This window comes from Platalea leucorodia (assembly GCF_965183815.1).
Source record: "Platalea leucorodia genome assembly, chromosome: 15".
NCBI lineage: Eukaryota > Metazoa > Chordata > Aves > Pelecaniformes > Threskiornithidae > Platalea > Platalea leucorodia.
In genome coordinates this window covers 2,020,326-2,047,247 of record NC_138837.1, presented here as the reverse complement: position 1 = coordinate 2,047,247, position 26,922 = coordinate 2,020,326, and the positions used below count along the sequence as shown (strand labels likewise).

General features: G+C 43.0%; 2 protein-coding genes across 9 annotated transcripts in view; one reads left to right on the top strand and one right to left on the bottom strand.

Moving 5' to 3' along the window:
* Positions 1-3,980, bottom strand: part of STRBP (spermatid perinuclear RNA binding protein) — a 71,395-nt gene extending 67,415 nt beyond the window's left edge. For 5 of the 6 annotated variants that reach the window (XR_014229874.1, XM_082327791.1, XM_082327792.1 and 2 more), the window contains exon 1: positions 3,439-3,525. The gene's annotated coding sequence lies outside the window, so the exon portion shown is untranslated. Of the gene's footprint in view, positions 1-3,438; positions 3,526-3,934 lie in introns of those variants that run through there. The other variant, XM_082327789.1, reaches the window with a different exon arrangement.
* The window catches only part of CRB2 (crumbs cell polarity complex component 2), a gene marked incomplete at its 5' end in the record, with an annotated part of 77,091 nt that continues 53,812 nt past the window's right edge, over positions 3,644-26,922 (top strand). For 2 of the 3 annotated variants that reach the window (XM_082327786.1, XM_082327783.1), the window contains 2 exons: positions 3,644-3,919; positions 17,000-17,084. The remainder of the gene's footprint in view (positions 3,920-16,999; positions 17,085-26,922) is intronic. The other variant, XM_082327784.1, reaches the window with a different exon arrangement.

Here is a 26,922-nt window from a genome sequence, read left to right as displayed (position 1 = left end):
TACTTGCCAATATTGCTCAGTTTATAGCAAATCCAGGACACTACATCAGCCAAGCGCTCCTCATGTGTATGCTGTTAGAACAGAAAAGTCCTCCCTCCCCCAACCTCGATATAAAGTAAGTTACAGAAATCAAAATGCTGTGATAAAGTCCTGTTGGCATGGCTAGGCTTACCATAAATCCTAACTCACCAAGAACTGAAAGTCAGCCTAGCGAGGTGCAGGCTGAACCTCTGCGTTCTCACTCGCCCAGGGTCTCCTTCGGATGACCAGCACGTTCCCAGGACCTTCCTCTGCACTGCCCCGAGTGCTCTCCCTCACCCAGCCCAGTCTATAGAAATACACAAACTGCCACTTTTTTACTGTTTCCTATTTACACTTAAGACACGTTGGCCACTTGGAGGTGTACGTACATCACCACAACCAAGGACAAGACTGCAAACTTCTATGTTTTAAGAGATAATTCAACAAGCATGCTCATAGTGGCTTTTTACACACTCAAAAGCTTGTTAACCAGCCAGGGCATTTCCCTCTCCCCTCTTTCCAGCCATGGACCTGCTCTTCAAAGAGCTCTATTTACATGCCAAGTTACAAAGTTCAGCTGCTTCCAAAGCAACGTGGAAAAAGCGCAGCTTTTATGATTCTACAGTGAGGTTTTTCACAACATGAAGCAGCTTCTGAGACTCCTTTTTTTTTTTTTATTTCCAAACAGGATTTCACAGTTCAAAAAAAAAAAAAAAAAAAAAAATCTCAGTCCACCCACGGGCCTTTGAGGAACATTAACTGAGGGGCTTCAAAAGAAGAGAGCTCTGCAACCTTGAGCATCACGTTACTGAATGAACACCCATAGAAAAAACCTGCTTACAAGTCAGAAACAAGGGTCACCGAAATCTGCACATCCACCAGAGTTTAAAGTACTTCTCTAATGTTTAGGCATGGCATGCCTTTTGCCATCTTCTGTTACATCTTTCCATTTGCTCACTCTTTCTTCTCATTTGCTTCTGAACCTTTGGTATGAAACCAGCCGTGCCTGAAATTCCTTATTCTAGGACAAAGCACAAGGCCGGATTCGGTCACTTCTTCCGCAACATTCATACCAGTTATCACCTGGGGCTTCCCTCAGCCCCCAATATGCAAGTATTTCTAGATGGAACCTTCCTCCAGTTCCCCAAGAAATTAAGTCCTAGATTTCTACCTTGCGTTTAGCCTGCAGACCACTGGGAGCAAAACTGGCACTTCATCAGCATCTCCTTTGTGGAGAGACAATATTGCCAATAGTTCAATAATAATTAGCTTCGATGAACAGACTACGCAAATAAAACCCCTTTACAAAAACAGGAATAAGAAAATCAGCAAGGGCTAAAGATTTTACTAGGAATGCCAAAGCAGCACTAGACTTGCACCATCAATGACAAGATTCCGAGAAACAGAAAACTGAAAATATTAAAACTTTACTACCAGCAATCCTTACCCACTCTTTTCCCCATCTCTCCCTTCATTCTACACCAACATGAAGCAGAGGAAAATGATTGGAAAGTTCCAGAGAGAAGAAAATGACACATGCCAAGAACTTCCAGCAGCAAGTCCAACTTCCTAAAAATGACCAGGAATTTAGTAGAAGCTACAGCCAGCTGCAGTCTGCTGACAAGGATTTCTTCTTCCTCTCTACACTGGCAGCAAATAACTACAGCCTATTTTCTACAAATTTTTGATGGCCCGTCTAAGAGATGGACTATTTAAATTCTTGGAAAACACTTGCTTTTCAGAGACTGTGAGCAACGACCTTGCTCAGATAAAGGAATACAGCAATACAACCTCTATAGAGACACTGTCAGGCCTTCCTCCTCTCCGGTTCCAAAAGTTTTGTTTTTAAGGTCTCCCCTCCAAGGATAGACAGAACTTTTCTTCCTTCCCTCCCACAAACATTAGGCCCTCTCTGCCTTCACAGTTGCTTCCTTTGGGTCTCCCAAAAATGGTTACCATATCTTTAAAAATAAAATAAAATAAGACCAAGTTTTGAAAACAGCCCTTCCTCCTCCATTCTTTCCAAGGATGTTAAGTTATTCTGCATGAATGAAGGAAATTAAAATAATTTTCTGTCTTTACCCTAGAAGGCCAGGTTTCAAATGCTCACTAGAACACACAGCTATTTTAATTTAAGTTAAATAGCCCAGCTATTTTAATTTAAGTTAGAGTTGCACAAACATTTTTTGGAACTGGAGATTTGAAATGCTTTATGTTCCTGACAACAATGCCCACTTAAGTCTTCCTCTACTTTAGCCACACTTAGAATTTCTAAGTTTTCAGGACAAAGCATCATAAAACTTTTTAAAAATGTTAACAAACTATAGTACACAGCTAAAGAAAAAGAAAAATTCAGACATGCCCAGGACCCCCCATACAAATTTTTTGTACTGCTGTATTCTGTGCACGAGCTATTTGGCATGCACGCTCCCTGGAGCAGGACATTTTCTTCTTACTTTCTGTAAATCACACGGCACCATTTTCCGAGCCATGTAAATAAATAATAAGACATTTAGCTAGATAATGCATATTTCTATTTTGATTCAAAACTCAAGTTTTACTCCGCTCAGCAGCCTGCGCATGACTCCCCAGTCACCCCTTCTAAGTTCCCTCAGAAAAATTAGCGGGTTAATGATTAACAAAATCCGGTGCAATGCAAATCCAGAATGAAAGGGGGGGGGGGGGGGGGGGAAGACCCAAACAGTGACGGTATTCTCCTCACAACCGCGTACCTGCGGAGGCAGCGGAGGGACGCGGCTCCCCCCGCCGCAGCTGCACCGCTGCTTCCAGAGGCGGCCAGCGCCGCGGCCGCGCAGCCGGAGCAAACTTTTGCCGCTGAGCCCCGGCCGCCGCCCGCCCGCACCCCCCCTCCCCGGCACCTGGCCGCGGCGCGGGCGGCGGCTGTCAGGGACGGGACCGCTCGCCCCGCCCGCCCGCGGGACCACCGCGGGCAAGTTCCGCCCCCCCCCCCCCACCTCACCTCACCCCGCCGCGGCCGCGCCGTCCCGACCCGGCCGCGGCCTCCCGCTCGCCCGCCCGCCCCCAGCCACCTGCGCGCCCGCCGACAGGTACGCGCCGCCCGGCCGGCGGAGGGGGGCGAGGGGGGGCGGCCTCCTGCGCGCACCGAGCCCCTCAGCGCCGCCCCGCCCGGGGCTGCGGCCCCTCCGGGCGCGGAGGACCCCGCTCCCGCCTCAGCCGCCGCCGCGCCCCTCCGCGCGCGCAGGAGCGCCCCCCCCCACCCCGCACCGCCTCCCCTCCCCCCGCGCCGCCCCCCGCGCCGCGTCCTGCCCTTGCCTCCTGCCCGCAGTGCCCGGTGCAGTGGGAGGAGCGGCGCCCGGCGCCCGCCTCCCCTCAGGGAGGGTCTGCCCGCCGCCCCGCGCCCTCCCCGCCGCCAGCCCCGCCGCTCGCCCGCCTCACCCCGCCGGCCGCCGGCCCCGGCGCAGCCCCCCCCGGCCCCGTCCCGGCTCCGTGGCCCCGTCCGGCTCCTCCGGCTCCGCAGCGGCGAGCGGGGCTCCGGCACGTGACAGCGCCCAGCGCCCCCATAGGCTGGGGCTGCCGGGCAACGTGAGCCCGCCCCCTCCCTGCACCTGAGAGCGCCTTACGCCATCTGCGTAGGGGGATGCCGGGCCGCCGCGCCAATTCCGTAGCGGCGCGGAACCGGCCGTTTCCTCCCTCCTCGCGGCAGGCCGGCGCAGCCTTACGGAATTGACGTAAAGCTTCTCGGCTCGGCCCCTCCGGTTTCCTACCTGCTGCCGCTACTCCTTGCGTAAACTCCGTAATCCCACCCGCCGCCCGCGGAGAGGGCTGCCTGCAGCCCGGGGGGCTCCTGCAGCTGGGTGGGCTAGGAGCGGCCAAGCCTGCGCCTGGGAACGCCGCTTACGTAAAGCCCTTCAAAGAGGTTAGTGTTTCTTACGAATTCTCCGTAATGTCGTCAACGCGGGCGCTGCACCTGAGAGGGCTCCCGTTGCGCAAGTGGCGTAGGTGCTAGCGTGTCGGGCGCAGAGTGCGTAAGCGGCGCGGCAGGGCTCTCCCCATCCCTCCCCGGCTGAGGGGCGGCCGGGCCCGGCGGCGCGGCGGGAGGCAGGTGTGTGTGTGGGGGGGGGCAGGATCGTCCCTGTCCCTGCCCCGTCTCCGCTCAGGGCGGGGAGGAGCCGCCCGCGCCGGGGCACCTCGGAGGAGACGGGGCGCGTGGTTTCGCCGTCACCCGGCCCCGCTCGCCCCGGCCCAGGGCCGTGAGTGTCAATACTCACCGCAGGCAGAGCCGTCCCCGCCGGCCGAAGGGGCAGGGAGGTGCTGGGCCGGCGGGGCCTGGCGGCTGGGCCCGGAGCGCAGCCGGCCGGAGGGACGGGGCAAGGCTGAGGGGAGGGGGCGAGGGGCGAGGCCGGGCCCTGGCGCCCCTTGCCCGGGCAGTGGCCTCCTCCGTGGGTCGCCTGTCCCGCCGCAAAACCTAAAGCGGTGCAGAAAGAGAGCAGTTTCCTGAGTGGAGCTGGGAGGTTTCCATGTGAGTGGTGCTCGGTATGGAATCCTCGGTGGTTGTCTGAGGAGGTGCAGATCCAGGCGGCTTTGTGGTGTGTTTAGGCAGGTCGGGCTGCACGAGGAATACGGCGTTCAATGACCTCCGTCTTTCTCTTTTAGAAATCAAGAGAAATGGGTTCAAGTTAGCTTTCAGCTGCCCTGCGATAGTTCTTCCTAATCCAGACATCTGACTGCTCTAGAGTAGATGAGCACTACGGTGAAGTTGAAGAAGAGCTCCGAGTACCGTTGTTCATCAGACTCTTCAGAGAAGTGTTAGCGTGCCAAAACCTTTAGGTGCGAGGAGGGAGGGTTGAGTCTCCTGGGTGGTTTTTTTCTTTGGATATGCGATCCATAGAACCTTTATGGTTTTGCTTCAACACTCAAATGGCCGATATCTTCACATGAGCGCTTCAAAATTTCTGCAAGGTTTTCTGGGTTAAGCGCCTTTTCAAACTCGGCTTCAACATATAAGTCCACGGCAATCGTATTTAATATCTCTTTTGACACTTTTCAAAACTAATCTTATATAGTCTGTAAAGAGGAAAGACAGTTGTCTGTGGAGCTCTATGCCAAAATAATCCGTACGCAGCATGCTGTGCTGAAGCAGCCTATGAGGGAACTTTGGCGAAAGGCAGTAGGATCAGGAGACTTGCAGTGCTGAAGTGAAACAGTAACTTTCATTCAAAAGAGTGATTTGCAGCATTAGAGTGGAAGTAGAAAACACGTGTGCATTAATAACTTTACATGCAGTGAGAGGTCCAGTAAACTTAAATTTTGTATACTTCTTTACAAGCCTGCGGCTAAAGCGTCGCCCTAGTTCTGAACAGTCAGACATAGCTCTACTTTTGTAACAGACTTTTATCTCATGATGTTTAAGGATTGAAAGGAGAAACAAATCTGAGGAATCTCAATTACTGCTTTCGAGTCTAGAATCTAAAAGCTTTCGAAGCAATGAATGAAAATCTCGTGTGTGGCCTTAAAATATTAGTGTAGGCCCTAAGAAGGTGTGAGGAAATAATAGTTAGAAAATCAAGGACTGGTCCAAGGACTTAATGTGAGAACATTTTTTTTGAAATGGATTGCAGCGAATAGAGACACGATACAAATATAGCCTAGAGGAAGGCTGCTGGAGGAGAGAGTGGAATGGGAAGGGGCAGCTGTGAAAAAGTGGTGGCTGTGCAGTGAAGCTGGAAATGTAGTAAGGAGAGAAAAATCTGCAAGAGGTGGCGTCTTGGATAGCGAAGCTTTTGCAGAGGCAGAAGAAAGATATTTTCAGCTGTGGTCTGAGTGAAATCTTGAATTTTTCTGTTGAGTTCTCCCTTGGGCTAATGATTTGCCAAGGGCAAAAACGCAGAGGAAAGGGGATTGATGGATTAATTTAGAATACAGGGGATTGGAAGAGCTTTGGCATTGCAGTACAAGGATATAAATTTAACAAGGAGGAGAACATCTGAGGTTTGGAAAAAAAGTTAATATCTGTCTTTAGGTTTCATGGAATAAAAAGAAAGAAGAAAATTGAATTTATATCTCTAAGTATACTCAATAAGGGATGGGGACTTGAATTGTGCCAAAAGCAACCTGGAATTTGAGTTACCTTGATGAAAGTTAAAGTAATTAACAATAATTATGCTCTTTCTTGGGACAAAATACTGGCGTAGAAAGATTTTTTTTTCTTTTAAATATATAACTATGATGGAAATAATGTGTCGTTCCTGCAGATCTTTCCATAGAAATATTTAAGATCTTGTCATGTATTCTTAAATGTTACCAGCGTCCCCTAGACTACTGAGGGAATCACAAAGGCTGTAGAGATGCAGAGACTAAGTTAGGTGAAACACTTTGCCAGGGGTTACGCATACAACAAGTAGCATAGTCTGGATTAGAATTCCAAGCCTTGTGCTCATTCCAGTAGGCTGTCCTCAGAGTTGTGAGCAGAAGCAAATCTAAAGGGTGATATTATCTTTGAAAATACAAAGTATATGTTGTTGTTAGCGTGTAACTTGGATTGTTTTTTGAAAATTTTTTTTTTTTTTAAAGAGGTTGATGATCTAAATGATTCTGGCAAATCTAAACTTTCTAGGAAAAGTGAACGTGGAAAGGGAACTCAGTTAACTTCTGAATATTGCGTAATGCCTGTCCTGTCTCTTTGTATCTCCCAACTGGCCAGATTAGGTTAGGACGGTCTGGTTTTAAGTACTATGTAGGTTCTGTGCTGTAACAAGTGTATATAACGGAATAAAACCAATCATATGAGAACAGTATGCAGATATGAGATGCTAATGCAGAGAACAGTCATGGTGACAGAAGTCTTCTAAGAATCTTTCACTGATATCTACTGACACAATAGATGTAGAATTAGTTTGTTAAAAAAAAAAAAACCACCTCTCTGTTCCTGGACTGATTTTCCTGCTTGTAGATCTCATACCTGATTATGCCATGATAAAGAAAGTTTATTACCGGTATTAAATAAAGAATAGAGGCAAGGCAGGAGCTAGTATGTATGACCAGCATGCAAAAGCAGTTTTCCTGGGAACCAAAAAAACCCAGAAAAACAGAGGGACCCTTCACAAAAAGTTGTTGATAGCTACTGGTTTTAAGCTCAGAGCGAACCAGGCACCGAAATCTGCAGTGAGGCAGCCCTGCAGGATGGTGTACTTGGATGATCTAGCATCAGCTACAAATACTTCTTTAACGACTAAATGGCTATTAGCTATAGTAAAGGAAAAAATCCTAAGTGAGCAAGGATGAAATGTAACCTATCAAATTTCAAGTATTTGGTATTGTTTACAGACAAATGGGAATGTTCACTTACTGCCTGAGGGAAGAGGTATTTTTCTCTTGTTATAACACAGAAAAGAAATCTCTGTTTCAGGCTTACCATTGTCCAGTGACCCAGTTCTTCACAGGTTTCAAATTCTGCCTTTAGACATGTACTAGAGTTAATGGGATTTGTGCAAAGGTATCTGAGGACAGACTTTGAACTGGAAAAAAATAACTCTGTATGAGGCATGTATTTTAAAAATCTTCATAGAAAAAGCTATCTTTACATGTGAAATTAGTCTCATAAGCTTCACAAGAACTTAAAAATAACAAAAAATTGGAGAATTTGAGAAGGAACTTGTTTGGCTTTACATCTTTTTAATGTATAAAACAAATAATTGCATGTGCTTAACTTGAATTTCAGTGGGACTAATCACACATTTAATGTGGCTGTTTGCATGCTTTGAAATTTGGCAGTGTTTGAATACTTTCCAGGCAGGAGGCTTGGATTTAGGAAGGTGATAAGCTAAGAAGATGACTTGCAAATGTGAAGTGTTTTGAAGAAAACCTTGACGTTTGAAAAAGCAACTCATCTTTAATGAGAAGAATGAAGTCGGAAACAATTCCACACAACATAGAATAGTGTCCAGAGCCACTCTTCTACCTTGCTGTATTTGCTTGTGTGGAGAGAAGTCATGAGAAAAGAAGGGAGGTAGAATGCGAAAGGATACAGAATACAAAGTGGAAAGCCATGATGGTGTCTGGCTCCTACAAAAAAACTCAACACCACAGAGAGCAGAAAGTGAAAGTTACAAGGTTATAATATAAGCAGCGTAAAAATAGATGTTGAGCGGATTAAAGCTGCATTCAGAAAGGGTAAACAGTTCTTAAAAAATCCCCTATCTATGCAGGGCGACTGTGCAAGTATTAAAACCCAGAGTCAATAAAAATATTTTTGCAAGTCTGCATTAAAATCAAAGGCTAAATATCTGAGTAGTCAATTGCTGGGAGTGGTCGGGGGTGCGGGAAGGGAAACCAACAGTGAAAACTTGGCAGATTTTAAGTGAATCTGTTTCTCTGCAGGATGTGGGCAGAAGATGCACAGTGGGGGGAAAAGAAACGTGAGATGGTATCAGTACTAGAATAGTCTTTGCTAGGGTAGATAAGCATTGCTTGTGGTAGGTGTAACTGTGTGGGTATTGAGCTTCTGAAAGCACATCCAAGTCTTAACCAAGCAACTCTCCTTACACCCTGCTTGTGCTGGGACCGATGTGACTTAAGCCTGGGTTCTCACCACGTAGCTGGGAGCGCGAGTACTGTTGAGTTTCACTTTAACATGGGCTCTAACCCGTCTGTTTCCTAGTGAGGATCCTGCAAAAGCTGATTAACTGAGTTCATGTTTGGTAGTTCTCAAGTACCATCTCGCTGTTCCTCGAGCATCCCACGTTGTTCCTAGGTGTCGGAATTTACCTTGTTTTGTGTATACTTGATCCCAGCTTTTATTGTTTCGTTTCATTTCATTCTGTCTTCATTTTTGTTTGGCCTGCAGCTACTAGCTGGTTAATCTGTGGCATGATGGTAGCAGAGAGTTTTATTCTGAAAAATGCTTACAAGATCTGTATTCATTTTTTTAAAAAGTGTATCATCTCAGGCATAAAAGGGAGAGAATGAAGCAGATGACTGTCCAGTGTAGAGGGTACTTACAAATGTAGAGTCTGTGCTGCAAAACAAAAGATGACATGCGTAAATCTGGCAGTTCTGTGTGCACCTAACTCATTACTAAGAGTTTTACAGAGTACTTGCTAATATCTGGTGCAATCCTGAATGATAGTTGTTTGACTTTGGATTGGAGCAAAGGAGATAAAATGGTAGTGGAGGAAAACTGGACACCAAAAGAGGAGGAATCACACCATGAAATGTACCGTAGTGCTCTTCAAGTCCCCGAGCAAGCCGTGTGGGGTAGCGTTTCAGAGATCTTTTTAGCAATAGGGATGAGGATCAGCTTGAAAAGCAAGCAAAACTGGAACCAAGTAAGTGGGAAATACTTTCGGGTTATGAGTAATGCAATTATTAGAGAGGCTACTGTGTGCACTGTGGTGGATTTAGCTTCAAATAAGAACAGAAGTTATGCCACGTGTGATTGATTCCAGGTTGGGTTACAATTCAGAAGTGCAATTAGTGAGTCATTTGCTACTTTATATCAATTATTAAAAACAACAGAGGTGTAGGTTAAAAAAAAAAAGTGCATATCTCGATATGTGCTGCTCTACTTGTTAATGTTCCGATTTCACATTTCTGTTTGATGTGTCCTAGCGTTGCTGAGTGTCGTGGTACAGAGCGTTCCTTATACTCGCAAGTGAATTGCTATACACTGTCCCGGCACTCAGCATTTACGGTCTCTTTGGTATGACCCTGTCACTGCATCCCTTCCTTACTTTGTTTGGCTGGAACCAGCCCAAGTGAAGTTGTCTATAGTGAACCTGCAAATCGGCAGTTTCCTGAACCATTTTGAAACAGAAGTGCTTTAATGTTATTTTTATAGATGCTGTTTAGGGCACAGTGTAATGTAGCTAGCCTTGGCCATCCTAACATCTACATTGTTTTGTAGACTGTGCTGTCTTCAGTCCACTAGTTGTATTCTCATCCCCATCTGGCAACTGATGAATGTATAATTAAAACTTTTCCACTAGTGGCCATGACAAAACTCATAGCAGTAAACAGGCTTCTTTAAAATATGAGCGTGTGTCATGGTTTAATCCCAGCCGACAGCTAAGCACCACGCAGCCACTCGCTTGCTCCCCCCTGGTGGGATGGGGGAGAGAATCAGAAGGGTAAAAGTGAGAAAAGTCATGGGTTGAGATAAAGACATTTTAGTAGGTGAGGCAAAAGCGACATGTGCACGCAAAGCAAACCAAAGAATCCATTCCCTCCTTCCCACGGGCAGGCAGGTGCTCAGCCATCCCCAGGAAAGCAGGGCTCCATCACGCGTAACGGTGACTTGGGAAGGCAAATGCCATCGCTCCGAACGTCCGCCCCCTTCCTTCTTCTTCCCCCAGCTTTACACGCCGAGCATGACGCCATACGGTGTGGGACAGCCCTGGGGGCAGTGGGGGGCAGCTGTCCCGGCCGTGTCCCCTCCCAGCGCCTTGTGCCCCCAGCCTGCTCGCTGCTGGGGTGGGTGAGGAGCAGAAAAGGCCTGGACTCAGTGTCAGCACTGCTCAGCAGGGACCAGAACATCCCTGGGTTATCAACACTGTTTTCTGCACAAATGCAAACCACAGCCCCATGCCAGCTACTGTGAAGAAAATTAACTCTATCCCAGCCAAAATCAGCACTGTGTGCATGTGCATGTTTTCTGCTGAGATTATTTCATTGTGGCATGTGTGCCAGGAGTGTTTCCTGAGAAATCAAAACTTTGTGGTTAATTTAATGTTTTTTCTCAAAATACGGATTGTATCACCCAGGATGGGAAAGAGAATGAAGTCTTTCAAAGGACTGCTGCCATAGTGCTAATCACAGATGTAGGAGAGGGCACATGATGACTCCTGTCACTGTGGAGAAAAAAAAAAAGTAATTTTAATTCCTGTCTCAGAGTGTTTCTGCAGTTTGGTAGAATCTAACGAACTCTTGTTGATGGTATGGTATCAGTCCCTACAGAAAGGGAAGTGAGATGAAGCGCTAGTTACTGACTTCGTACCCTCTAACATCCCTAATACAGCAGTTGTGGGCCCTGGGGAAAACCAGAGCGAACAGACCATGGGAGGTGGCCAGGCTCACGGGCTTTCTCGATGTGGTATCTCCCGTTGCTGCTTTCAGAGACACAATACCAGGCTACACAGGAGCATTGATCTGACTCAATAGAGCGTTCTTTATGCCGTAGGAAGGCCTGGAAACAAAAAATATTGCCAACCTTCTATGAGCATTTAATTAAAATTCCTAATAAAGGTGGGGCCCTAAATGATCATCTGAAGTCTTCTGATCCTGAACATCTCTCCTTTGGGAAATGGGGTGTTGATATATCATCTGGCCTTTAACATTTGTATTTTCTTGTGAATGGAAGTGCTTTTACCTGTTGTGCACATGGGAATATGGGGTGACTGCTGCTGGTTACAGGGCATCTCTGCCTGTATGGTCTGTGCAAGGAAAGGTGGCAGAAAGAAGGTTCTACAGTCATGTTGTAGCGGAGCATGTGAGGTTGGCAGTGTCCTATATGGCAGGTTTCTCATTGCAATTTAAGGGCATAAAGTTCCAAAGATTGACTGTTGGTCTGCAACTCTCCTCCCTAGAGAAGCCTGGACTGTATGAGCAGACATCCAAAGTAGGACTGAACTTCACAGAGGAGTCCACAGTTTTCAGTCTTAATGCTTTAAATGACACATTTGAGATTTGATCCTCTGATTGCTTAACCCTCACAATGATTGTGGTTGATGTGGTTAGCACCTATATATTACTGGGATTATAGGCATGATGAACCAATCTGGAAATCAGCTGTTTTTTCCATTCTGTGGATAGGATATGATGCATGTTTATCTCATATCAATATGAGATAAGTATTTTCATATATATCAGTGGCAAGTAGATAAATATTTTGGGGAATATTAATGTCCTTTCTAGAAAAATGATGATACAGTTGTAAGGGTTATTGTTTTAGGGAAGAGTGCGATTGGACCAGAGAAAGGAAGACGGGAGTTTAGGGCAGGTCCTTAGATAGATATATTAGAGTGGTTTTCTTCCTTTTCCTTTGAAGTTTAGGATTGAAAACCTGCCATCATTCTGAAGTAGAAACAACTTGGGTGGCCTTTTTATCACTAATAGGCAGAGTAACTAGGCAGGACTGTGACTCCACTGAAAAGAGGCTCTGTCATACAAGAGGTTTTCCAGGTCAAGGTTAGAAGCAAAATATCTCTCATCACATGAGCCTTTGTACTGCACCCGTATTTTCTAAATGCTTTTGGCTTATCTTTAATGTTTATGCTGCTATCAAAAATAAACCCAGCTTCCATCTCTGCGGGTGTTGTATTTAACATCAACAGTGAATAGGCTTTTTCATTCCTAAATGCTAATTTTCTTTCTGTTTTCAATCTGTTTCTGGTACAAAAAGTTTTTGTTTTCAGTGTTTTTTTTTCTTTTTCTCTTTGTTTTTTTAACTGCATGTTTTCTCCTTCCCATATCTGTTTTTGTCTATGGTGATCTGTATTTTTTGATGGAAGCAGTAGCTGAGTGTCTATCAATGACCCTGAAGCCTAGAACTTGAGTCAGAGTTTATCTGAGTGCAGCTGGCAGTACAGTCGTAATAATAATAATTTAAAAAAAAGCTTTACCAAGATTCATTTTCATCAACAGAAAGTGGAGAACTCTTAGAAATAATAGTAATTGGTAGATAGAAATAAAACGCTTTGAACTGTGGTCAGAGATCTGGTCTAAAAATCTTGCTATAATGAGAATTTTGGTTATAATGAAGTAGTTTTATAACTTCGTTAAAAATTCTGTGAGACTACAGCCAGAATCCAATGCCATTTGGAAACCGTTCACAAGCTGTACTCTTGGGATAAAACGCTGACCTTGTTGAAGCCTATGTGAGTATTTCCTGAATGTACTGGTACCGAAACTGAGTATCACAACATGGGGTCAGAAAAGTTTTTAATTCGGAAGTCTATTCATCTCAAAGTAGTTGTGGTTCTAGAACAAACAGATGTGGTCCAGTACACTAAAACCTAGATCTGACAAAGGGGTGTTGGCAGGTCCCTCCAACCAGAATCACAGTAGAAAGCTTACTCTTTGGAATCTGTTTTGTCTCTCTTGCGGTAACGTGCTGTGCTCCTTGCATTGCATAAACTAGAAGTAACCTTTCAACATTTGAGACTCTTTACTCCATGTACCCAGTATGCTGCTGCTCGACTAACTAGTATTGTCATGTAAAGGGATAAATGGGAAACAGGTCTGCAACAGATACAGGTCATGTTCCTGACATTAAGTGTGTACCTCAAAGCTTCATAAACTTTGATATGCCAAGTCGTTATCTAAATGTAGGATATTTAGTAGCTGGAGATTTCAGTAAGTCATGACTAGCAAATGAATCGTGTGTGCTGCTGAAACACTGTGAAAGATTTGGATGTCTGTGTCGTATGAGGTATGTAGACTGAAATGCTGACTATCAAATTTGAAGTATATTGGATTTCCCCTTTAAGGGGAAATTGAGCCCAGTCTGTAAAGAGGCTTCCCTGGACAGCCCAAGTGTTTGGTAGAATAGATATCCTTGTGACGACCATACATCAGGAAAGAATCTCCCAGGGTTTATTAGCCCAGGTGCAAGTCTGAAACGGTCAGATTAGGTTGGTAGTTTCAGAAGACTGTAATCAGCTATAATTTAGAGAGTCTGTCACCCAAATACGGTAAGGAAGGTAGCAAACTTTATTCCCATAATCCATTTTGAGGAAGCAGGAGCCTATACAGATGTGGAGGGTGGAGCCATTCTGTAATTTGTAGGGATCAGTAGGAGTCTAGAAATGAATGAATGAATGAATGAAATGTTTGAAAATTTAGAAGACTGATCTCCATGCCAAGGCTGAAGGAGCTGCAGGTTGGAGGCCAGCTCGAGGAGAGACGGTAAAGGATTTTAAAGTAAGGCAACAAGCGGTCTTTATAACGGGATACAGCAGGGGACAGGTGCCTACCCTGGGTATGAGAGGGTGCTGTGCTGGGGTAGGGTAGATGTGGCAACATAGATTAAACCTGAGGCGTCTGAAGTGAAATGTGCCTGTATTGTCGGGAGAGTATATTTTACATGCGTTTTCTCACGTTTAGTGTAACACATCTATGAGTGTAGAAATGCCTCGTTCCGTGTGTTGTCTTTGCTTCATGCCTTAGATTAGAAGGTTCCCTTCGAATTTTTGATTTCAATTCACTTGCATTAGGAGTGGGAAGTTGAAGGCTGTTGATGTATCTTGTTTCTTTTTTCTTCTTTTTTTTAAATTAACTCGCCAAATAATTTTAATGCAGGTATGTATTGTTATCCTATTTTGCTTTCCTATTATAGATGCTATTCAACAGTTCTACCTCTTATATTTTGCTGTGCAACCTTTCTATCATTTAGCTCAACAAATAAATGTAAAAATTCTATTAAATGCAAGTGTTCATGGAGCTATGACTTTTTATTTATCCCACTTGCTATTTGATGACCTAAATTATTTCAGCTCTACTAATTACTTATTTAAGGACTATTGATCTCTCATGTTTCTTCTGGGAGGCCTTACGGAATAGTATATCACACAAATAGCATTATAGTTGCCTGCAAGTTAAGGCAAGCAGACAGACTGTTGTAACATTGTAGTAGCCAGGCAGGTGGCTTATTTTAGGCTAAGTTCTATGTGAAATATTTATGTACTGATTTAAATACTAAAGAACTGGAGTTCACACGGTACCGAGAATGCAGCTATATTTCAGTCAGCAGTTGAATCTTCCTAGTGGAAAGCCCCGCGATTGCGTTCTAAAGACGTTCAGCAGTTAGGGCCCTTTGCTGGGAACCACGGAGGTCTGAGTCGCTGTCCCGGGCTTTCCATTCCTGGAGTGCTAGTGTAGTCACTGGCGAAAGATAACAAGAAGGCTGTGAAATTTAGTACATGCAGAAGTGTTGTAGCATTGAGAGTTAACATCTGATCATCGTCATTCATTATGTTTTCCTGATGGCTTTTTCAGGATAGCATTTAAAATGCTCATATTTAAAATTAAAAACCCCTAATATATATATATATGGCTCCGTAGGGCTGATCTTTGACATTTTCCTGCTCCATATCCCAAAGTGTTTTGTGTTTTATGTCATCAGTCAGCTTTTGCAGATAGTGATACATTACCCCCGTCAAGTCTGTAATAAGGTGCTGTGAAACAGTTTTACTGAGACAGAGTGTTGGGATGTTCCTGCTGACTTGTAAATAGGTCCTCTTTCCTTGACAAGAGAAAAGTGGCTAATTTGATTTGTTTCTGAACACCGGGAGGGTCACTGGAAACGGGCACTGAAATACATAAATAAGTGTTCCTGATGTCTCTTGGGGGGAGACTTTCTTCTCAAGTTCTGTTTACATCGCTTGATCTAATAGACAAGTTGAGTTCGAGCTTACAGGTTTGATAGTTGTATTATTCAAGTCACTGCTCTGTGGTCCAGGTGATCTGTACTGCAGGGTGAGAGACGGAGACCAGTTACTAATAATTTAGTCAAGATCTGGGGGAGATGAGATCTCATTGCATGGGGTAAACTTTCAGTAGTCTTCCAAAATATCAACTACCATTTTCCTTACCTCCTGACAGTTGTAAAAGTCTCTTTTCTTTTATGTTTTATTTTGCGTTTTACTTTGGCATAGAAGCACAAGCCAGACAAATTAGGTAGCAGTAGCTTTTGGTAGATGCAGAGATGGCACCTAACTCTTGTAATTCCAAATTCTCTATGTTAGTCTTCTCTGTGAAAGAGAAAATAAAGATTGCAGCGTGTGCAAGAACTCTGTCTGAAGTGGATTGGAAAGAGTTGTGCGTCGTCGGGGCCAGCAGCGGGTACACATTGCTGCTTCTCTGGAGGTGTCAGGAAGGAAGGAGACTATCCTCCCTGGTAACTTGTGTGGTAGTTCAGATATGCAACTGGAAGTTTAGGTAGTGGGGCTGTTATCCTTCTCTGTCACCGTAGTTTGGTGTGCAACACGAGTAAAATCTCCAAATTCTTCTGTGTTTTGGTTCATCCTGTCTATGAAATGGAGGATAGTGGTGATCTACTGAGGGTTTGCTTAAAAACGCTTGCTATACCTCTTCAGGTAACGTATTCCAAACCAGTCCATATCATAGAGAAGAATAATGATCTATCTAGTTTCAAGACTTCACTACTGCTGGTACAAACTACTTTCTATCTTTTTTTTTCCTTTAAGTAATTCCACCCTCTGTCCTGCATTTCGCTTTCAAAGAAAAGCAGCATGCTTTTCTAAAGGATGTTGAAGATGGTAGGTGTTTTGATCATGCTTAAATGTTACTGATGATGTTTCTCTTAGTTTGCTAATAAAAGCCAGGAAAGTTTTCTGAGATTCAGTAAGGGTTCCTTTTAATTTATTTTGCATATTCCCAATTAATCTTTACGGCCAAACTTTTCCCAACTTTGATAAGTGATTAAATGGGATATGTGAAGTGTATGCAGTATTTTTAAAGGATAATTTCCTATGGGCACTTCAGTAGGAAGAGTACTAATGAACGCTCGTAATTTGTATGTTTGAAGCCAACACGGTGTATTTGTTGTAGATATCATTCAGTGTAGAAAGGTTTCATTGTGTGCAAAATTAAAGTGTTTTTACATTACTGGAAAATTTTAAGTGTGGAAGTCAAAGGAAAAAGGAGGTTTTCCTGTTTCCTTTCAGTTCTGCTGCATTGTGCATCTTGCAGTTAGTAACCAACCTGCGTATCAGCACTCCCACTGGATAACAATCTTCCAGGCTTATGCTGCTCGTACCCTGAAGCACAGCTGCTCTTCCCAAGGGACAGGCAGAATGCAGTCAGCGCTGCTTCTCTATTCTGTACTCGCTAATTGATCTCTGGCTTGGTGACTTCCAGCAAGGTCACAGAATTGGCAGCTACGGAAACAGTGTTCTATGGAAAATTTAAAGGGGAAGAGTAAAAGTACCCAGCATAGGATGTTTTATTTTTTAAAAAATTCATAAATATTTTTATTTGTCAGGTCTTCAATTTTGCTTCTGCAGAAGTCTGAAACTTCGAAAGAACTGATACCAGAAGTTGCCCATCGTGACCTGTTCCTTCAGTTTGTGAGTAATGCCTTATCCTGAAAATTGTTCTGTTATCTCTTTGTAATTCTACTTCTGTCTCTATTATAACAGGGCATCAGCATTCTAATTATAGTTCAGATCCCATAAAGGCAAAATGATTTCTAAGCAAGTATAGTGTGATCTTCTCAAATTTCTTTCTTTGCAGAAGACTTGTTATGCTGGCCTTGAAATGCATCCATGTGTGTATTTTGCAAAAGGGCTTGAAATCATAGATGCTGTTTTCTCAGAACTGACTCTGATTAATTCAGGCGCTTTATTATTTGAAAGGTGACGGAAATTGGGGGTTAAAAAAACCCAACAACAAACCAACCTAAACTGTCAGTCTCCAAATGCCATTGTCTGTGTTGCTCATTAAACACTATGCAAGTAGCGCTCACTGTCTTTGTCATTGTTACAGTAATGCCCTTTTTATAATGCTCTGAATGCTGGGGCTGTGCTCAGCAGGTAGCATTACAATGCACATGGACTCTGTTCCAGGGCCACATGCTGTCTCTTACGCTGTTCTAGTTGAGCCCTTCTGAGGATATTTACATGGGTTATTTTAAAGCTGTGTAGCATGCTGCATGTGTCTAGTCTAGCAAAACCATGTGAGAACTGCAAATAAAAAGATGCATTAGCAAATCTTAAGTGCTTAAATACTTTCAAAGCAGAAGAGTCTACAGGGTTTGAATAAAGGAAGTGGTCCAAACTGCATGAATGCAAGAATTAAGCTGTACTGCGTTATAAGGGGTTTCAGGAATAGTGTGGCAGAGACGGGGAAGGGGTTTGGTTGACCTGGTGAGACTTGTGTGATCTAGAAACACAGGGATCTTCCCAAAATTTTGTGAAGATACAGATCTGTTATAGGAAGAAGTTGAAGCAACTGATAAAGGAAGGTTGACAGATGGCCAGTTTTTTCTGGATCTTGGGATGGATGCTTGGTCAATGCTCTTGTCATCATTACTTAAGAGCCTGGATACCCTGATGCTAAGAGCCATAAAATAGTTAATAAGCATTATAAAACATTTGCTTGCAATGAAATCATGCATGCAAATTTTTGGTCTTACCTGAACTTTTCCAAAAGAAGGTTTTGTAGGAATTTGGCAAACCCCAGGTTTATTGTATTAAATTTGTACATTCGTATTTTTCCAGGCCTCGTGCCCAATAATGAAGCAAAAGAGAAAGGTGCACTTTCCAGCTAACTCGTGCAGTGCTTGAGGCACCAAATATGCAATATACAGTTCTAAAACTAGGCGCATTTCAGGAAATAGTGGAGTACCTGTGTGGAGTACACGTAAATATAATTAGGTCTTGGTATAATAGCGGGGTACCAGTTATGGTAATTCCCCACCTATGCTGAAATAAGAGGCAAATGGAGATTTCACAACTCTAATGGCTGTGACTTGGGTTTGGAAAATATTCATGTAGTGGATGAAAAAATAATATTCTAAGTGACATAGTTCTGAATTAATGGAAGTTTGGTAGATAGTATATTCAGTCTCTGCAGTAACTACTTCTGTTGAGAATTTGTAAATTACGCTAAATAGTTGGTTTCTCTCTTACACATACACAGTTACTGCCTGCTCTGATTTTAACCCATATTTGTTTCTCCATGGAAAGTTAGCAAATCTTCAGTAGTAGTAGTGATTCCAGATCCTCAAAGTTACCACTACAGAAACATCTTGGTGTATTTATGCTTACGCTGTGTCTTAATTTAGAGTGTCAGAAGAGGTCCACAATATTTGGATAAATGCATACTTTGTAAATAGAGCACTCCTATTTGATGAAGTGCAGCTGGTGTACATAGAGCCAGCTTGGCTAACCTGGTAAATTGGCTGGATGAATTTCAGTTAATTGAGGTTTTATGAAATAGTTTATACTAAGATGATCTTTAATTATGTCAGTGTTTCTAGATTAGAGTTTTCTTGTGTGGACAAAATAGTTATTATTAGGTGAAATTATCATTTTTTGGAGGGTTTGTGATATTTATTTCTGAGGTTAAATGCCTGTGGTTTATAAACTTTGTCCTGAACTTCAACTCGTACAGTCTGTGCAAAGCTTCCTGTCAGAAAAAACAGCTGATAAAAGTTACTTATCCTTAAAGAGCCCTTTTCCTAATCCTGCTTTACTAACTATTGTATAATTGGAAGCATTCTGGCTTGGAGCATGTCACCAGTGATGTTCTGCAACTTTGTGTGTAACTTGCTCTGAATGGCATTGTGGAGTTGGAGACTTGAGTAGAGAGGAGTAAAGGCTGGGGACCAAGTTCGTAGCAGAAGGAGTCCGTATGCCCAAGGTTAGGCATAAACGTAGCTCACAGTGTTCAGCTCAATCCTTCTGTAAAAGTCCTGCAAATGTGAAGTCGTCAGTTCCCTTTATTTATAGATCAAAGGAATAGTTATTGCTGTATGTATTTTTGAGGTTCATGATGTCATGAAGGTTTTAAAAAGACTGTGAAACAAAAAGTGGAGAGCATAGATGCAATTTGCATAGATCTCCTTGGCTTGACTTAGAAGATTTTTCTTGTGGCTAGACCTTGCGGCTTGCTCCTGTGTTGGGCAAAGCTGCTGAAGTCATGGGGCTGCCCCTCTCGTGGGGTGGAAGTTGTGGCCATAGAATCAGAGCTGTTGCAGCATCTTTAAGGAACAAAATACGCAGCTTCCTAGGAAGTGGAATGATAAGGAAGGTCTCATGAAGCAGACATCCAGAAGCGTCTGTTTGTAGAATATTGTTTATTCATGTTGTGAACCAAATCACAGTAAGTAACATACTGCGTTTATAGTTTCTTTCAATAAGCTAGTAATTGAATTATCAGCTAAAGACTTAAAGATTAGACATGAAGTCTTTGGAAGAGGCGTGTAGAAGCAAGCCTAATTCGATTATTGCAGCAAATCTGTTTCTGTTCATTGTGAGTTGAAGCAAGTAGTTTGGTGGTTCAGAACTTCTTATGCTCTTTCTGTTGGTGGTGTTTGATGTTTTAACTCTTGTGTGAGACATGATACCGCAGAGGGGAAACAGAAAATGAATGTGTTAAATTGTCATGAACCCCCGAGCTAATGAATTGATTTGATACTGTTTATTCTACTAGAACTCAAAGCGATTAATTGAATAAATGTTTAAGTTTGAATCTTTAATTTGTCTATAAATATGTATAGCAATTAATGAGGAGGCAAGAAATAATCTTGCGAGTCACCTTGGGCAGAGAATAAGCATGCACGATGCATTCTTGGGAACCAGAAATGTAATTATGGTATCTAACCTCTGCCACCAAGCGGCAGTTGGATTTCACTGCCTATCGTGGGCCCCAGCCGGAGGAGCTCTGGCTGCCAAGCTGCACTGCTAATCAGCAGGCCACCATTGTCACTGCTCCAAGGGAAGGTCGTTGTGCCTAAGGGAAAGACAAAAGCACAAATATTCTTTATGCAAAATTAGACCTGGAGTTTCAGAAGTTTTCCCAGCACAAAACAAACATCAGCCTGCATGTGTGACTCTGTATCTGAAGTTCACGGCTACTGTTTTCCGCTTTAAACTTAGCTTCGGGGAGCAGTGTTTAGTATTTTGCCCAGTGCAAGGTACAGACCCAATCTGAAGAGGTGGTGGGGGAAGTGGAAGAATGTTTCTTCTTGATGTCTGACTATTGAAATGGATAAGGACAGACCAACCTGTGAAACTGTCTCGGAGGATTAATCATTTACCTACTACCACTTCTGTAAAAAGTCTTTATTTAGGTATAATACACAACCGTGTGTTTACAATGAAGACCATAAAATAGAAGACAAAAGCAAATGGAAAGAAGAGAATGGAATTAAGGATATAACACAGGAGTCGTTATACTAATGAATCATTTGTATATGTGTACTTTTATTGATTGACTACAGCAGTGGCAGAACTTGATATAATGGTTAACGTAGGTGGTGTCACCACTATGTGTGTAGTCATAGCGTGACAACACAAAAAGTTGACTTTTGTTTCCAAGTGACATTACAGCTATATTCTATGACATTATAAGAGTTGATTCATTTCTGTCCCTCACAAAAAAGGTGGAGGGTAAATATTGAAATGGAGTAGCAAGAACAGTCCTGTTTTTCAGCAGAACAGTAACATTGCTGATTAGATAAAGTCTCAGAATAATCTGAACAATTCTGGGACTTGCCATACGTTACAGAACCAGTGACTAATGACAGGCATGATGTGTATTCTGTATTTAAACAGTTCACATTAAATCAGTTAGGTCTTAGAGGCCTATAGGTGTACAGTACCTATGTATTTTGTTGTTCTTGAACAGTATTTGGGCTAAATAAGAGTACAGCAGGGTACAGGAGAGAGTTTTTGCTCACCAGCAATGTAAATGTATTCATCTGAGGGGGCTACAGGGAATTTCTTAGGCACGTGGGACAGCTTCTTGCAGTGAGAATGGGTGTGCAGATTCTCTGGGAATTATGGATTCCATTAAACTGGAGCAAACCTGTTGTAGGGCACGTTCATGTCTTATCCTGGGTGAGGAAATACTATTGCACAGTGCTGCTTCTTTCCACCAGCGTTCCTGTATGCCCTCTGTTCCGTACAGAATTCAGAGGCAATACATAATTGAAGGACTATAAAGCCCCACTTACTTTCATAGCTTTAAATTACTTGGTGAGCCAGAGGTGGTGTTGGCCTCGTCTGTGCTTTTGCTTTGCCTTTTTCTATCGTTTGTTGAAACAGTGGGGACCACAGTCTGATCAGTCAGAAACTATTGAGAACCACTACCAAAATGTTAATCAGTACTAACTGATTGTCAGGATTAGTATCATATTAGAAAAAAGTATAACTATATAAGAAAGTCTAATTAATTTGCAGTTGATACTGGAAAATATCAGTGTGTGCTGCAGATACTCACTTCCTCTTGTTAGCAACATCTTTGTAAAGTAAAGCCTTTTCAAAGGAAAAAAATCCCTAACTTGTTTTCCTCTTGAAGCACACAGATCTCAGTAACAATAAAAAAACTGCATTGAATTGCTGAGACTAGCACACTTCCTAGGAATAGTATCTGTGTAGCAAATGAGTGCGTATAACATCTGTTTTCTCATACAGGTCTACAACAAAGACTGGCTTACACATGGAATAAAAAGGGAAAAAAATTAGTCTTACATCATGAACTTTCTCACTGTTCCATTCTGTTCTGGATTTCTTTTCTTTAGAGCAATAGTTTGTGACTGGGTCACATGATGGTATTTCCAGTACTTCCAGTGCTATAATGAGCTCTATGTGGAAAGCTTTTCTTAGGTGCCCTGGGCCTTTTTGTTTCAAACATGGGATGTGTAACATTTTATATATTTTATATATTTAATCACCATCAAGCGGAGTGTTTGGATACAAGCAGAGTGTTTGGATACAAGCTATTTAGAGCAACTGTCTGTGCTATTGCAACCCACTCAGGGCCCTGAGGGAGGCCTATGAACAGAAAGAAGTCTCAGATTTCTTTGAGCAATTCCGTATTGCCAAATACTTTGGTTTATTATGGCTGCTGGGTTATGAGATGGAGAAGTATTGGGAAGATCTGGTCAGAGAACATTGTGTTAAAAAAGATCTGTTTAGAGGAAAATATTCAGAAAAATGCTGCTTCTTTCTGCTCTGAGCACCAGAACTGTGAAGCAAACGTAACTTATGTTGAGCATGAGGTAGAAATCAATATCTGAAATATCCTTCAAAAACAGAAATGAAAACTAATGTCCTTCTACAGCTCATGGCAGAAAGAGCCTCTTCTTTAGTTGATCAGGTTACCATTTACAGCAATTTTAATAAAGGACCTCCTGGCAAAAAGGCTAAAAGGTAACATCTCCAAACCTTCTTTTTGTAGGTAAAACAGTGTGTCTCTCAAAATCCATACTGCTCGCTTAAATCTTGCTAGCATGTTTTGTGATGGGGATATACAGTCTTTGATAGTGCACATTAAGCCTTTTCCATTATATGTTGATAACATCTAGTTCCTTCCACTTACAGGATGTTTTCTCTTCTGTACGTTCCACCTTTATTTCCCCCCCTACTTGTGGGTGGAAAGAACCAACCAAGAGCATTACTCTGTCACTTAACTCCTCTCAAGAGCTCCACTACTCGGAATTTGCATGAATACTCCTGTAAACAGCATCATGCCAGGGCTGATGACAGCACCAGGCCACCGGTCTGGTATACAGGCTGCTGCTCTTCTGCATGCAGTCCTTGGCCTGCCCGGTTCTGCGACTGCCTTGCTTTGCGGTGTGGATAGCCAGTCCATCCTCGGGGACTTTCTGTCTCTGAGGTTAAGTACCTACGCTTATCCCGCTGCTGACCCCAACCTGTAGTAATTGAGGCGTTTTTCTGACGAGTCATTACAAACAGGATTTCACAGCATGATAATCTCCAGCAGAGGGGCTCTCACTTTATTCTTGCTTTTCTTTTTCACACTTCGCTTATGACACCTCCATCTGTTTGCTGTTCTGTGATTGTATTGTTGCTGTGAAAAAATAAAATGCAAGCGCATCTTTTCTTCTCTCTAAAGACAGAACAAAGGACACAAAAGTTCCCTCAAAGCTTGCATCATCTAGTGTTTTTCAGTCATTGGACAGATGTTATTCAGGACTTACTCCCTCTCTCCATAGTTTTTCTGACCTTTGGCAATCTCACAGTCATCACAATCTGCTGAAATGTGGAAGGACTGAGCTTCCTAGCAGCATGCTCTCTGTGGGCCTGAACCAGAGCCTACTGTAATTGCTAGCTATCTTTAATTACTTCACTGGGCTTTGAGTCAGATGGTAAGTGTAGAAGACACGTAGTAACTAGCAATTTCTCTGGCTTCTTCTGGCACATTGACTTCTACCCGTTGTCCCATGAATACATCAAAAATTGTTTGTTACTTTTCTTTTAATCTTACCATTTTAATATCTCTGCTTTATGGTCCACAAGCTAAAGCTGCAAAACCCCCTTTTATGTGATTTCTGTGTGCTCCAACCCTTTCCCTTGCTCTGCACAGAAATTCTGTCTCCCCTGGGCTCCGTGCAGAATGTGAGCGCAGGAAATCCTGGCTGGGTTTGGAACTTCGGGGGCTCGCTTCTAGGTGCAGAAATTACAGGTTTGTATACTCTGAACGGAAGAACTGGCTTGGCCTCCTCACACCCACACAAATAAAGAAATAACATATCTAACTATATGGATTCCTAAACCTGCTTTTAACTGGTTTCTTTTTCCTTCATCCCCACTTCTTTCCTTTTCCCTCTCACTACTGGGAGACCAAATTGTAGTCTTCATCCTGATACTGCATTAGGGAGCTAGGGAAGAAGATTGCCACGCTTCTATGGTTAATCTTTAGGGACTGAAAGTCGGGGATGACTTTAAGTACTTCTGCCCTCTTTTTTTTTTTTTTTTCCCCTGTAAACAGTAACTGCTGTGGTATTGCTTTTCAGGCAGGGAAGCCACTGTTGCCCAGGCTTTGAACTGGGATGAATTAATCTGCTTCTCTGCTGCCTCATTGTATTTCTCCAGGAATTGATACTTGCATGTTGTGATACCAATATTGTATAATGCAGTAAAAGCCTGGAATTGGGAAAACCTGCGACCTGACAAGAAAGTGTAGGCCTCCCAACATGTTGCCTACTTCAGCCCCTACTTCTGCTTTGGAAACAGTTGTCCTGTAGAGAAACAAGCTGGGTAGCACTGAGAAAATGCACAGGCTGAGTGCTTCTCTTCTGTCAGCAGGTTATTTTTCTCTTAAGTATTTGTTTTACTTTTACTTTTTGTGGTTTTTTTTAAGTAAGATCCCTTGCGGATGGAAGGTACAGTATTCAGAAACTGAGAGACTGAAGAAGGTACAGAAAGAGCCCTTCCTATATCCATGAATTTGTACTGCCTTTCCCTGAGTCTCAATTCTTCTGCAGCAGGGACTAATCTTAATGATTCTGCACTGATGGAGAATTTTGAGTATGTATTCTGTTTTCCGAAGAGGATCCTTAAAGAGTGTGATGTGGATTGTGGAATGTTTTACTTTTCAGGTAGCTGCATATAATTGTTCTTGAGCTGCCTTTTACCTAAGCAATTCACATTAGTTTAAGCACTTGCAATTGCTGAGTTAATATTCTTGATCATGTTAACAACATCTGTTTTGGGAGTTATTGCATTTGCAGTTCCGCATGCAAAGCAGAGGGGGAGTGCTCTCTTGTGCAACTGTGCTGATGAGTAATTGGGTAGCAGCAGTAACTTCTTAACCCTGTGGAAATGCAAGCACAACAGCATACCTAATCACGTACGCATCTAAGTGAGTTGGTGTGACACGAAGGAAGGTTTTCTGGTGAGGGACGGGCATTTCTGTTACGTTTAGCACAGGGTAGTCTGCATCCTCCTCCTCAACACTTTAGTTTGCAAAAACTTGTAAGTTTTTCTTGTCACAATTGCTTTTGTGCCTTATTGACTGTGATTCTCTATGCCAGTATACACAATGACTGCTCTCTGTTTTGCTCAACATTATCTATGTTTTGGTTTGGTTTTCAGGATATGAGTATATTTTCTTTTCCATATGGGGGTGGTATAGTGGGCCACAAAGGGGAGGGGTCATTTAGGGCTGAGTCAATATATCTTTTTGCATAACCTGGTACCCAGTTACATATGCTATGGCTGTCGATCTCATAGGCTAGTCCTGAAGCGGGGTCTTCTGGAAAGGCACTGTGTTAGGAAAGGAGGTGCCATGTTTTCTGTCTGTCTTACCTTGAAGGGAGTACATTGCTGTTACATTGCTATAGAGCAGCATAATTCAGAGCATTCTGTGAAAAGTGTAATGGTCAGATGGGACACAACAGCAGCTCCATCAAATATTGATAAAGTAGGATTATTAATTAGAGCAGGGGTGTAGGATTAAAATGTCCCTTGAGTTTCATTCCCCATTTGATGTGCGAGTGTGGTTTTGTGGTCAGAGAGTGGGAAGCTCAGGACAACTGGAATCTTTTCTCATCTCTCCAGTGTGTTTGCTTAATGTCCTTAGTGCTTCAGTGGATGTATAATGGTATTGACCGGAGTCCATAGAATTATGATATGCTCCTATGGTGGCACTGCTGAGAGTGAACTTTACAATGATCTTTCTGTTAGTGTAGCTTAGTCTGATTTGTACCTCATAAAAATGAAAAACACCTTTGAACAAGCTGGTAATTTGCAGTCCTGTTGCCCTGGAGTCTCGTCCTCCTTCAAAGAGCTAGGTGCTTTGTGAGATGGTGAACACACTGGGTCAATACCATGGAGTAGAGCGTATGCCTTTGGACCGCTTGGCCCTCTAGTGCAGAGTGGAGGGTAACATTTTGCTTTTGACGGTGTGTAGAGTGCTGAACTAAACAGATATCAAAGCAAGGAGTACTAATTGAATTTCCCAGTTACACAGCCCTTGTTTAAAAAGGACCTTTCAAAGGCCTCACACTTGAAAAAGGTTAGATTCTAACTGCAGGTTAGAAATGAGATTTCCTTTTAGAACAAAGCCCTGATCTGCATTACTAATAACAGCTGAGGTCATTAAAATAGAAAGAATTTCCCTTTGAATTTCTTTTGAACAATATCTGCATTCCCTGCGTCACTGGTGTTAGCTTTTCTTTTCCCACAGTTTTGATCCACCAGGATAGCGCAGTAAGGGTTTGTTTTCCTCTTTAGGTTCTGCCTCATTCTCATATTCTATCTAGAAGAAGTGTTTTAGACCTGTTATAATCATACAAGTTCTGTAAATTTATTCTTCCATTCCTATGCACAAAGTGCGCATTCTTGGCATCCCTCAGTATGTGTCTGTCTGTGCAGTAGCATTTTAACATTCCCAGTGTACCCCAAGGCTTTTTTTAACTGATAAAACCCTCCA